The following is a 14604-nucleotide window of genomic DNA, read 5'->3' as shown; positions in this document are numbered from 1 at the left end:
GAGACTGTCCGTGTCCAGCCCTGCCTCCTCATCCTTGTCTCCGTCACAGCATGATCCTTCACCCCCTTAAACCTGCACCTTTATCTCCAGCTCCACCTGTCTCCAGCAGGACCCACTGGCACAGCAAATGAAAACACTGAACATTTCCATGTGTGGTCCTCATTACCACATGATAATGTGGCTTTGGGAGATGCAGTGATGAGCCCCAGCGACACCTGAGGTGCAATGTATGAGATCTGAACTGTGTATTCAGACAAAAACAGCATCTTTACCAACCCCATCAAAAAGCAAGAGATCTTCAAAGCAATCGATCAATTAAATACATGAACAATTTAAATACATGAATTAGCCAAATGCATCATCGTTAAATGGGTACTCTAAAGATTTGAGTCAGGCTCATTGTTCACACATATCCTACATCTCAAAGTTGAGCTAATAAAACCATCAAGTGACCCACTAGAGTAAAAAGTACCCAGAATATTTTTAGGCTTCCATTTATTCCCAAATTAATTTACCAGATTTCAGAATAGAGATTGACCATGACTTAAAATAAAAAGCAGGGCCCGGCGTGGTGGCGCAAGTGGTTAAGGTCCTCGCCTTGCACGCCCAGGATCCCATATGGGTGCCGGTTCTATCCCGGCAGCCCCGCTTCCCTTCCAGCTCCCTGCCTGTGGCCCGGGAAAGCAGTCGAGGACGGCCCAAAGCTTTGGGACCCTGCACCCGCGTGGGAGACCCGGAAGAGGCTCCTGGCTTCGGACAGGCATAGTATTGGCCCGTTGCGCTCACTTGGGGAGTGAATCATCGGACGGAAGACCTTCCTCTCTGTCTCTCCTCTCTGTATATCTGCCTTTCCAATGAAAAAAATAATAAAAATAAATCTTTAAAAAAATAAAAAAATAAAAATAAAATAAAAAGCAAATAATTAGAAGTGGGACAATCTCCGTCCAATCTCACTCTTTGTAAGACAAAATAAAGTCAGAAAGTGTGTCAGCATGTCATTGTAAAGCACCCACGTTGATCTTCAGATTTTATGTAAAGCGCCAAGAAAGTTGACATGTTCTAAATTATCGCAGACTGTCGTTTTTTCACAGTTCTTCATCTATAGACATAAGTAAAATAATTTTAAAACAGTGATGCTCTCCCCGGAGTGACTCTGCCACCTTGGTAGTGACTGCAGTATGTGGGGGGTTAGGGGAGAGCCAATGGCATCTGATGCGTGAAGGACGAGGAACGGAAACATTCCAGTGTACAGGGCAAGGCCCACAGCCAACAATCACAAGGTCTGGCATGTCAACAGCATCCAAGGTGGGAACCCCTGGCTTGAGGCTGCTCTAGGAGAACTACACGGTGCCTGACCGCTTCATTGAAAGGAAAGGAAAATATCCTCCACACAATCCCATTGCAAATTGTTCTCCTTATTACCTCAGAAAAAAAAAATCTAGGACAATGAATAAAGAAAATGATTAGTTTGTGCCTTACACAAGGCGGCAGCGCATTCAGCATCCATCTAGGACACAGGGACATAAGAGGGACCCTAGCAGTCGGAGTTCTAAAGCTGTCATGTAAGTTCAAGTTCTAGGGACTGCTTTCTCATGTAAATACTGTTCTTTCTGTTACCTTGGTGAGTTTGCCCATGTTTAGTTCACCTTGCTTTGAAGTCTCTGATGTTAACAGTGTTGGTCAATGTGCCATCCACGAACTCACGCTTCACAATCTCGACCTCCAGCATCACACACCAGGTAAAGCTCAAAATTTAACAGTGCACCCGTTTCCTGGAAGAAATCCCTTTAACGTAGTAACGCATGCCTAGCCTACAAGAGATAGGCCTTTCTAAATTGAACCTTGGAGAATAATTTAAATCAAACTGGTCTCATGAAATCCAAGAACAAAGTACAGTAATAAGTTTAGATCCTATCCGTGCATAAACTTCATTTTGATTCTTTAGTAGTCGGGACTCTATTTGACGGTCTACCTGCGCCCTCTGCTGCACAATCGAGGAATAGCCTATTCATTTTAAATCCACACGAACTGCTACCAGCATCTCCGGCAGCTTTTCTGAAAAGGGGGCTGCAAACCCGGCATTTTACATGATTCTCAAAGGAAAAAAAAAAGTAAATTGTTCTTCCCAAATTTAAGGCATTCCGTTGGAATGCCATGCCCCCAAAACATCCCTAAATGACATTAACAGAACGAAAACAACACTGCTCATTCTCAACCTTAACGACTGAGCTGCGAGGAGCGCGGTGTGCTCACTCTCCCTCGGAGGACCCTTGCGAGCCGCCCCGGTCAGAGAAAGCCGGCGAGGCACCTGTCGGACAGGGCTCCCCGCTTCACGCTGGAAGTTAAAGACCACAAACAGCGCCGGTAAATCGCCCCCAGGCAAGAACTCCTTGGATTTCATTTTAAAGGAAACACGGGGTCTGTGAGGAAGAAAAGTTCCTTTGCCTTCCAGCCTCGCCCTCCTGACCCAAGACTCCGCGGCCCGTGGGGGTCTGCGGGTCCCAAGGTGGCTCTCGCCCGAGGCTCCTCGGTGCAGACCCTCCGGCCGCCTGCCCGGCCCGGGTGCCGCGGGACGCCCGCTCTTACCTGGGCTCCGACAAGGAGGCAGCCGCGGAGCAGCACCCACACCCAGAGGTGTCGCGATGCCCCCGGCCAGGCCATTCCCGGCCCCCAGTTGAGACGCGGGAACCTCTTGGCGAGCCCGTGGGAAGCTTGCAGAGTCGCCCACTTTGCCGGCGCGGGGGTCAGAACTTGCGGGCGAGAAGCGGGTCGGTGAGCCCGGGCTGCGGAGGCCGAGGCCGCTCGGGGGTGGGAGCGGGCGCCCCGCGTGTGTCCGGCCGAGGCCCGCCGCCCCGTGGCCCCGCGCTGCGCGGCTCTTGCAGCCCCGAGCACCGGCGCCCCGGGCTCGCCTCCTCGCAGCCCAGCGCGCCCGCCGCGGGGAGGGGGCGGCGGGAAGGGGGCGGACTCTGAGCCCGGAATCGGGGCGCACCGGGCGCCTCTGCGGGGGCCCCCACCCGAGGCCTTCGCGCTCCTTTCTCAGCTATCCGGGGTCCCCGGGAGCAGGGTCACCCGGGAGCAGGGGTCCTCGGGTCACTGTTCGGGGACGTCGCTGCCGCCAGGCGCAACCTGCTAGGTTTCAGCGCCGTCTCCAGGGGGCGTCCCCAAGGAAAGCGACCACCTGCTCTAGTTTTGCCGGTCAGGGTACTAACAGGGCTGTGTCCTACGTTTGCTAGCCCATTCCAGTCCCTCTCCATGAACGTTGTCCTGTCCCTGCCTCCTGAGGGTCGAGACAGAGCGCACCTGTTCGTAAGCCAGACGAACCAGGCTTAGACTTGTTCTCTGCAACTTCCTGGCAAATGACACAGTGGTCCGGAACCTTCCTGCCTCCGCTCCGGGCGTTTGACAAACTACCGTGAATGCTGGATGGTTCATAAGCAACAGAAACTTGTTTCTGGCCCAAAAGCAAGGTACCTGGTGGATGTGACGTCTCCTCACTGTACGCTGGCAGGGCGGGCAGGCTGGGGCATCTCTGAGAAGCACACTTGCCACCAGGGCTCCACATTCCGGACCAAAGCAGCTCCTGGAGGGCCCGCCATCCGGTACCAGCACCGGAGGGTTAGGAGTAAGACTTTCCACAGGAATTATGGAAGAATACAAGCGTTCGATCCGTTCCATGCCCACGAAAGTTTGCTGGAAAAAAAGTTCAGTTAACGTGAGGTATTTAGAACAACTCTTCCTCCAGGGAAAATGCCTAACAAATTTTAGCTGTTTTGATTAATACTGTTTTTCAAGGTGACTTTCTTCAAAACAGTAAAGGAGTAAGGTTCAGTTAGACGCCTATCTACATAGAAAAGCACTTCTACATTTAGAATATTTCATCGGGATATAAGCAATGAACTATCTTTTCTTCTTTATTTTCAGTCTAATTTATGACAACTTAATCAGTACAGATTTTTTCTAATGTATGTACGTAAATCTATCCATCTTGATTGAGTATTGCATTGCTGCAGGTGAAGCCGTTGCATGCCCACATTCCACTGGTTCAAGTCCTGGCTCCTCCAGTTCCCTGTCAGCATCATGCACACGCAGGAGCTGGCAGATGATGGCGTGAAAACGGTTCCTGCCTCAGGTGTGAGACCAGAACGGAGTCCTGGGGTCCCGGCTTGTCCCTGGTCCACCCCAACTGTTGTGGGCATCTGGTAAGGGAATCAGCGGATGAAAGATTCCCTCTCTCTCCTCCCCTCTTCCACCCCTTGTGTCTCCCACCTTCCTAGCCTCCCTCCCTCCCTTTCTCTCTCATACTCGCCCTCCTTCTGTCTTCCCTCTGCCATTTTGCCTTTCAAGTGAATAAAGCTTTTTTTTTTTTTGAAAAAAATAAAACGAATATATTAATCTTGTTTTTTTGGCTTTTGTATCATGAAAAGCATGCATACTAAAAACTAGAATGTCTTCTCAATAGATGCTTTCTAGTTTTTAAAGAATCCATCTTTTTAGTAGGAAAGATATTTCAAAAGCAAGCAGAGGATAGGAGCTTGCTAATACCTTTAGAATCCCACCTCCAGTTCTCTATGAGGCGACTCTGCCAGGAGAGGCTCAGAAAGTAAAGCAGAGATCTAACTGGGCATCTCTCGCTGGTACCCCAGGGCAAAGTTCCTTTCATCAAACCCAGATGCCAAAGACCTCTATCAGATGGTTGGCAGCGCTCCCAGTGAGGAGCAGACGGTGAGGTTCGGAGATGTGAGGACCTAGGTCCCCGAGCTCAGTGTGGAGGGCTTTCAGCTGGCACTCAGGAAGCAGCCAGGCAACAGCAGGGCCGAGCCGGCCATTTTAACACGGGTGCTGGTCGGAGAACACCTAAAGGTGAACGGCTAAGCTGCCAGGCAAAGACCTCTGGACTCCAAACTGAAACACACTGACTCCCATGTCAGTGACTTTCTGTATCAACTGGAGCAATTCCCCTCACACTGTTCATAGGAGAATTAAAGGGCTTAGCAACAACGCCAAGCAAGCACACAGCTGCAGAGGACAGGAAGCTTCGTGCTTGCAGAATATTTCCAAATACACTTTCACATTCAATTCATAAGTATGAATGCATAAAGTCTATTATAAAATACTCAGAATTGAAGCATAAGAAAAAAAAAAGCAAAGGCAACAGCTTGCCTACTGAAAAATAAAGATAATAATCAGTAAACTATGGGTCCACCTCAATCAAGAGGAACCATAACTAAAATTGGAAGATTATATCATTAGCGCCATCCCACTTCCTCTCTTTGGAATCTACAGAGACCCTAAGTTGTTTAGTGCCCAGTGGTTTATATTCCTTTCTTCAATAATTAGGTAAGAATTTGCTCCTCAGTACCTTAATGTCCTAGTCATGTTTGGTGTCCCGACATACTGTCCATCTTCCCTCTGATCCCTGTCTACATGCTCTATCTGTAGAGTTTGAAAACATCCATGTAGAAACGTTTCGACACACCCACCCCCTTGAGGAGGACAGGGCAACTATGTCTTTTCCTCGTGATTTTAGACTTCATGACTTCTCAGCCTTTAGGATTCAGTGGAAGACAACACTGGTCTTCGGGCCCAAAGGAGACATCAGAAGATCTCAGGCCTTAAGTTCAACCTGACACCCCAGGTAACAGCCGGTGCCAGCTCATCAGCTGTCGCTGACCAGCAGCAACACTAAAACAACGAGGCACACTCGTGAGGGCCTGGGAAAAGCCGGAACCACAACCGGACGCTACGTGGAGAATGAATCAATGGATGGACGATCTTCTCTGTCTCTCCTCCACTTTGTATATTTGACTTTCCAATAAAAATAAATAAATCTTAAAAAAAAAAAAGAAGATGCAACCATGGGTTAAAAAACTGCCTTCTTGGTAAGAATAGGAATGACCACCATGGCAAATTCAGTCTCTTCTATGGCTTTTGTGGCTTAAAAGAATATTAAGTCACAGACCCAATAATTAATTTTTAATTTCTTGATTTTTTTTAGATTCAGTGAACAGATTGCTTCCTAGTAAGAAATCACAATGTACTATTATTATTCATCGGATAACTATACTTACTTCTAGTAAGTACCTGATGTCTGAAGACTCAAAAGAATGTGTCTACTTCTTACAAGTAAGACTAATGGCAACGTTTTTATACTTTCAATAAATAATTTTTATTCATCTACCATGTGGAGACTGTTTTTCTGTGCTGTTGCCAAAAGGGAAGCTTTTTTTTAGTAGGGTGGCCCTTGTGCAGCTGGTTACCCGGCTACTAGAGACACCCACATGCCCATCAGAGTGCAGGTTTCTCCATTTCTGTTCCAGCTTGATGCCAATCCACTCGGGAGAGCATCAGATGATGGCCCAAAGTCTTGGAGTCGCTGCCACTCAGCTGGGAGACCTGGAGAGAGTTCTGGGTTCCTGGCTTCAGCTTAACTGTTGTTGCAGACACATGCGTAAATCATAGAAGTGTTTTTCTTTTATTTTGCTCTCCATCTGGCTCTCTCTGCTGCTCTTCCAGATAGATAAATCTTTTTTAAAATAGAACCTTCAAGGATGTTGGCACCTTGCTCATTAATGGTTTCTGACAAAATGTGACATGGTAAAGAATCAACTTCACCCTGATTGGTGGGGGTCACACTGACTAAGTCTGGGGGGAGGTGCCACACCAGGATCTACACAATGCAAAAAGTCTGTAAACTGACATGCACTGAATTTCATTATATAGATTAGAAATTAAAAGGTATATTTAATTATCAGTCCTCCAGGGCCTCTGTTATCTTTTAGCATTTATGAGAGTTAATAAATTTCCATGGTTTCTGCAAATAAAGCCAGCAGTAACCCATAATTGAAGGAGTTAATTAAGCATAACAATTGTCTAGAGCTAAAATAATGAGAAGGAAGAATTTTTTTTAAGGTTGATTTTTATTGCAAATTCAATATACAAAGAGGAGAAGGGACAGAGAGGAAGATCTTCCATCCGATGATTCACTCCCCAAGTGACCGCAACAGCCAGTGCTGCGCTGATCCGAAGCCGGGAACCAGGAACCTCCTCCAGGTCTTCCACATGGGTACAGGGTCCCAAAGCATTGGGCTGTCCTCAACTGCCTTCCCAGGCCACAAGCGGGAAGCTGAGTAGGAAGTGGAGCTGCTGGGAGTAGAACTGGTGCCCATATGGGATCTGGGTGCATTCAAGGCAAGGATTTTAGCCGCTAGGCCATGGTGCCGGGCCCGAGAAGGAAGAATTTTAATGAAATGTTGTACAATACCAAAAAGCTGCACCACTGAGTATAGACAACCTGTTTGGAGATTTTTTCCCCAATAGATGGGATGCATGTATAAGTAGGGCATTGTGTGTCTGTGCTTGCCTGTAAGGGATCATGCTGTAAACATGGGCTATTCAACTAGTTTCAAGAAATGGAAAATAAGTTATTTGAAATGAAAGATTTTCCAATATCTTGGATGAACAAACTTCAAGGTCAAAATCCAGATGGTGCAAACAGTGCAGGTTAAGGATGTTGGCTGCTTGCACTGAGTACCAGATCCTGGGTTTGAATTCCCTCTGCTGGTGGAGACACCTTTGCACCCCAGGGAGTAGAGATATAACCAAAAATTAGAAGCAGACATTCAGTGATAGGCAGTAAAATGGTATGTCTCATGTCCTAATAGTTTGTCCATGGTCTTTGGAAATTTTTCTGCCAAAATTCCATTCAATTTCCCACTTTCTTCTTTATGATAATTCTTATCTTAACATTTTTATTACAGAGTAACAACTATGACTCTAAGTCAGGAACTGGCTGTTAGGGGTGATGTGGTTTCATTTGATCAAATGCCTGGTTGTGAATTTGGAAAAACAGGATGGTTTGCCTTGCATTTAGCACCCCAATATTCTAGCCATAGAATTTGAGTGATCTCAAAATCTCCCTGGAGCTTAACTATAAAGTCAAAATAATTTTTCATGGAAAATTTATTTTTATTGGGAAAATCAAACATACAGAGAAAATGAGATACAGAAGAAGATATTCTGTCCGATGATTCACTCCCTAGCGCCACAACGGCCCGAGCTGGGCCAATCCAAAGCCAGGAAATTTTTTAAAACTCAAAGTTCATAAATGTGATGCTGTACATAATATATTTAAAGCATATAAAGAGCTATCTTCGAAAGACATGATATGGGAGGATTATAACAATCCCAATTTCAAAAAGCAAATATCAGTTAGTCAAATTGCTGTTCCTTTGTTTGTATATAGAAATTTAAAAGCAAAATTTTTTTTAAGACAGAAAAATTAAAAGCAAAAGCAAATTTTTTAAAGACAGAAAATATAAACCACAAGTTGACATTTACACTTGAAATTCTAAGGTGGGCGTTGTGATAGACAGGAGACAGCTAAGATGTAATCCTAGGCAGAGAGTGAGCAACATAAAGGCCCCAAGAGATTCCAGCCTGACACACAGAAGGATCCACCCGGAACAACACACTCCACTACTCAGAAACAAGAAGGGAAACTGAACACAAAGCAGGATGTAGCTACAGCTGGCCCCATCCAGCTCCTGGCAAGGTCATGAGTGACTGAACAACTGCTTATAAAGCCTTATGTAAACTTGTTGTTAATCCAAAGAACACACACCCCTTGGCAATTCCCCCAAAGGCAGCCCTGCTCAAGGGGTACTCACGCAGAAGGAGCTTTCCTTCACTTCAGTAAACTTTGCTTCTCTGCTTGCCCTCATTGGCCCAAGCTCCGCATTCTTCATAGTCACAGGACACCAATCCAAATGACCAGAACTCGTGGCTCCTACCAGCAGTGGCACAGTGGAATGAGCCATTCTCCCAATATCATAGTGCCTAAGATCCAGGCCCAGCTTCCCATGTATCTTTCCACTAGTACACATCCTAGCAGACAGCAAAGGATGACTCAAGCACTTGGGTCCCTGCCAAGTAGGAGATGGAGTTCTTGGTTCCTAACTTGGACCTGGTGCAGTCCCACTGGATATTTGAGGAGTGAACTAGTGGATGCTTATTAATAGGTTCTCTCTCTCTCTCTCCCTCTCTGAGTATTATCGACTAACTGCCATGTGCCAGGTGTTCTAAAATCTTCACATGCATCAGGTTATTTAAGCCTTACAACTCAGTAAGGAACAGTCCCTATGTCAGGATGTACATGAAGTACAGTTGTAATTACACAAATCTATGTATCTGTGTCAAAATCACATCAACAGCAATTGCACGGTCAGCCACATGCATCCACATGTCAACCTATCTACGACAACACTCATGTGGTGTGCTGTATGTTTACACATGGCATCTGTGAAAACATGTCCTTGGGGTTTAAAACAATCTCAATCATATGAGCGCAATAATGAGCAGAAGTCTAAATCTAACTTATTTTGGAATAAAGTCATTAGGACATTTTCTTGAACCCATTATATGAGATGAATTAACGATCTGCAAATTCAAATATTTTCTGGAACTTTCTGCTCTTGAAGAGACAAATGAAACCCAAGAATGGGAAACAAAAATCTAACTTTTAAAAATAACTATTCAACAGCCAACGGTGATGGTGAAAGTACAGATTTCTGGGTCTCTCAATCAGGATGGGGTGGGCAGCTTCCTCACAGAGGCCTCAGGTGGGCACAGCTCCTCTGTTTACCAAAGGAATGATCCCAAGTCCTTCCTCAAGTCAGCTCAACTGACACAGGAGTTGATGATTTTTTTTTCCCTGCATCTTCTTATTCTGCATTTAGGTCATCACAGGTATTTTACCACAAAACTAGGAGAGCACAGGACAGAACTGCAATGTTTCCCTAATACCTTTACCAACACCTCTGTGGGTTTTCTCTCAGATAGGCAGTTTTCTGCGACAGAGTCTAGAAAAGGAATTGTTGGTCCAAGTATAAGAATATTTCTGGGACTTCCATTATGCCAGGAAAGGTGCACCCACTTGTAATCCTACACATAGAATGTATGTATCAAGGGCCAATGTAATGGTGTGCCAGGTTAATACCCAGGTGTTGCACTGGCATCACGTATGGAAGCCAGTTCTAGTCCTAGCTACTGCATTCTGTTTCAGCTTCCTGCTGTGGCCTGGAAAGCAGCCAAGAAGGGCTCAAGTCCTTGGGCCTCTACACCCATGTGGGAGATCCAGAAGAAGCTCCTGACATCTGGCTCCTGGCTTCAGACCAGCTCAACTGCAGCTTCTGAAGCCATTTAGGGAGTGAACCAGCCAATGCAAAATGTGTGTGTGTGTGTGTGTGTGTGTGTGTGTGTGTGTGTATCCTTCTCTTTGTAAATCTGGCTTTCAAATAAAAATGTATGTTTTATTTAATTATGGAATAGTCTTCAAAGTACTAATTTGAAAGACACTATTTTCATTTGCATTTCTGTATTAGGGAAGTTAAGTACATAGGGTTTTTTAAAATCCACTTTATTACTTTTTAAATAACAGATTCATGCCCTTTCCTAAAAAGTTAATTTAAAAATAATCATAGCGCACACACAAATTATAGGACACTTTTTCATGGAGGAAAATAGTTTCTTGTACATTTTAAAGAAAAGCACCACACAAAGGTATTAGCACTACCAGGCAGTAAATGTAATTCAGAGAACAAGTACGAATCAGCATCTTTCAACTGGTTTTTAAAGCACAAAGCTTTTACTCCCGAGAAAGGAGTGCTGGAATGGAGATAAAATTTTTCAAACACCTGTGCTATTTTTCTTATTCTTAATTCTAGTCCTAAGCATTGAAAGAGAATCAGCTTGTTTTATCCAAGACAACTTCGAGAAGTTCACAGAAACACTCAACTCTAAGTTCATTTGGTGCCAAAAAGAAGTTTTGAAATCCATGCACTTATGTTTCATACCATTCATTTCCATGAATTCAAAAGCAAAAAGAGCATCCTTCTTTCTCCCACTAATGTGCAGAACTAGTAAAGACAGCCACATGATAGCCGAGAGATCAGAATAGCACTTCCATTACGACAAAGCCAACAGTCTCTACCTGATGGATAGAGAGTGAGACAGTCCACATGGGGAAAACTACTTCTACTGACCAGATCCACTCTACAGACCAGAAAAAGACTTCCACCTGAGGGTCTAATTAAATCAGTTCCATTCACTTGAGCAATTCGGCCAACAGCTACCAAGCAGGTAACACTCTAGAGCCAAAGGGAATAGTGAAGACTCAGCCATGAAGCAAGAGGAATTAAGAGAACCTTTGTTCAAGAAAAAGGGGAGTGTCAGTTTTGGTAGCAAGTTAAGATGCTGAATACAGATCTGATTTCTAATAAATGATTTTCCCTCCAGCATGAAAATAAAGTTCCTGAAATACATGACTCACAGAGTTTTCATAAAGCTCAGGATGGGGCTGGGGTAACATTACTAAGCTGTAAATATCACTCTTCATGTTAAGCACTATCATAATCCACATACAAGCATTTTGTGCATTTCAAGTTTCTGTCTTCCCATTGTGGTTTTCTCCCTTTGCTTTGTAGTTCTCTGGGGCTTCCCATATATTTACTGTAAGCTGTCAATGAGTAAGAACTTTCGAAGGAGCATAGCATTTACTGGGAAGGTATTCTTTGTCAGGGAAACCTACAACGTTCATCGAGTGAGTCAGGCTTCAGGGTTATGTGGCACACAGAAGTCACAAAATTTGCCCATGTTCATACAGCTGGTGTGGATGAGTAGAGATTTTGGTGGCAGAACAAAATTGATTTGGAATGATTCTGTGCCTTTGAATTTTTGCAAATCTTGAGGTCATTAGATTAGGAATGCTTTCTGTAGAAGATCCCTAATCATTTGCAACATGGCAAATACCTTCCCAGTAAGCAGAAAGTACATGTTCTTTTTACGACTGTAGTTTATAGCTACAGAAGACATGTTGAATTCATTGCTAACTACTTCACTTACTCCAAGGAGTCTCCTTCTGTGACCCATGAGACAGGTCACTGTAGAACTCTGTCTCCCTCCCCCGCTGTGGAGCAAATATGTATTTCCTACAAGTCCTGCCAGAAAGCAGCTACCATCTGAATATAAATTTTGGGTGCTCAGCCTACTGTCAAACAGTTATTTGCAAGACTTAGTGGCATTATAAATAAGTCATGTTTTAGAAACTGTCCAAGAAACTGAAGTGCCCAGAACATGGGTAATCCTTACTCTTCATCTTCATTTTTACCATGGCAGTGTCTAATGAAATTTCTTTAATTCTTACATCCACCATGCAAAGCAGTTTGCTATTCCCATTATTAAAACAAGTGAACTGAGGTTCCAAGAGCATAAATGACTCGCCCAAGACGCAGCTGAGGTGTAGTCTCCTTCTTCCCACTGTCTTAACTGTATCAATCTGCTCTTACAAGAATACCACAAACTGTATAACTGAAACAACAAAAAAATACATCTCTCACAGTTCTGGAGATCAAGAGAGTCAAGATCAAGTTGTGGGAAGAGTTGGTAACCAGCAGGTGCCCAGTTTCTTACTGACAGGCAACTATCTTGTGGTGTCCCCACATGTTGGAAAATGATGAGAGCTCCCCAGAGTGCCTCTGATGGGGCACTACCCTTTCTTGAGAACTCCACTTCCACCATCTCATTGGCTGCTAAAGGCTCCACTTTCTAAGATCATCCTGAGAGCTCATTCATGAACTCGGTGCCAACATCTAAAGAAAATCATCAGTCCTGTGTTTCTGAAAGACTTCTTCTATTACATGAGTGCACATAAACAGGGAAAATCAAGAAGGACTAAGTGCTGGAGAGAGCTCATATGCAGGAACATAACCAAGGTATGTGCTCAGTATCACCAGATCAAGAAGTAAAATGTTTTACTAAGCAGAAGCTATAGTTCACAGATGGCTTAAATGAGTGTTTTCTTTTGTCTTACTCTTATTATTTAATTGCTTGTGTGGGTTGGAAGATAAATCCAAAAATAATAGCTAAAACCTGATAGATGCTTTTAAAAATCAACTTACACATTATAAATGAACTGCAGATTGATTCCTGTGGCAACATGAAATTTTAACTTCAAAAAGCACAGGTTTCACAAAAAATACGTACTCTTCAATCAAAGTCTGTCTGATGAAAAGCATTTATTTGCCAGCCTAAATTTTATTGATATGTACAAAACACATTAAAATACAACAGCAGGCATTTTGAGAATTATTCTGAAGTAACATGGACAATAGTTCCTTCTCAAGTTTATCCACCTGGCTTTCTTTGTAAATCTTTTCAAGTGCTGGCTAGCATTAAAAAAGCCTTGGATTCCAATCAATACCATTTAACACCACATTATCTGGACAAAAAAGCCACCATAACTGAAGGAGAAGCACTGAAGCATAAGGGTAACTGTTAATGGTGAGGTTAACTGACATGCTACAACAGTATGCTGAGGCCTTTATCATTCCTAGAATTAGTAGTGCCTAAATACTCTCTTGGAGTCTTGCAGACTAAGGTACAGACCATGCTCAGATTACCTGGAGGCATTTATTATGTTTGCAGAAAAGAAAGAAAAGCCTGAGACCTGCTTGGGCTTTACGAAGCACCAAAAAAATTTCATCTCTGTTGATGAAGGAAAACAAAACAAATAATAAAATAATACAACAACAACAGAAAAAATACCTGTCAATCGAGCAACTCAAAAAGAAGTGCTGGAAACACTGAGTGTGCAGCCATTCCCTGCAAAGCCCGCTTTCTTTGACTGCATGTTCCACTGATGCTACTTTACCGATAGACCCAGTTTCTTTGTAAGCTTCTTCCTTTACTGTCTTTGCTTACACACTCTGGGTGTGCTTCTGCTGGTTCTTCCAGAAACCAAGGTGGCCAAGCAAGAATTGGATTGGATCCATATGCACTATTCAATACCGAACCTTCTCTTCCTGGGCTGCTGGGCTCCAGTCCAGCCACTGTAAGCCAAAAGCTGCTTCTGGTGGAAAGAAATCACTGCTTCAGTCATTAATGATCATAATCATCAGGTCCTATGACAAAACAAACAAACAACAACAACAAAACCAGAGGCTCATCCAAGAGAAACTGTTTGGGGGCACTCCCTGGAGCGCCATGGCTGTTTCAGTAACACAGCTGTACAAAGGAATGTTGTGGAGAGCATCCAAGTGAGTGCTCACAGAGCAGTTCAACCTGTTAACAATGTACTCCAAGTGGGATCACCTTTAGATGTGTTACAGGGGCTCACAGTATCTTCCTTCATTAGCTTATTAACCCTCCCTCCCTGAGCCATACAGCATGACACGTGAAATGTTCAAGCTGAACTTCCTTCTTCTATTTGAAGTTAACATGGGGCATGGGATGGCAGAAATGCATCACTTTACAAAGGAGACTGTATTAAGTTTTGCAGCTTAAAAACAACAAAGATTTTGCAACCAGCATGATTCTCTCGAACTAAACAAACAAGCCCATCTCTCATCGCTAAATTCACTCTAAGTGATTTTCTTTAAGGAAGAAAGTCATGGCAATATCCACAGACTCTCTGAAGCAGTTCACCCATGTCAAGAAAACGGATCTTTGTCAGTCTAAACTTCACATCTTCTGATTATTTTATATCCAATGTCATTACTAAATTACAAGATCTTTGAAGTTAGGAGCAGCATCTTTTATCTTTGCAACACA

Source organism: Ochotona curzoniae, unplaced genomic scaffold (genome assembly GCF_017591425.1).
Source record: "Ochotona curzoniae isolate NIBS_2020 unplaced genomic scaffold, NIBS_Ocur_1.0 contig_4148, whole genome shotgun sequence".
NCBI classification, from domain to species: domain Eukaryota; kingdom Metazoa; phylum Chordata; class Mammalia; order Lagomorpha; family Ochotonidae; genus Ochotona; species Ochotona curzoniae.
The sequence above is the reverse complement of the archived record's forward strand: the minus strand, read 5'-3'. Positions refer to the sequence as shown.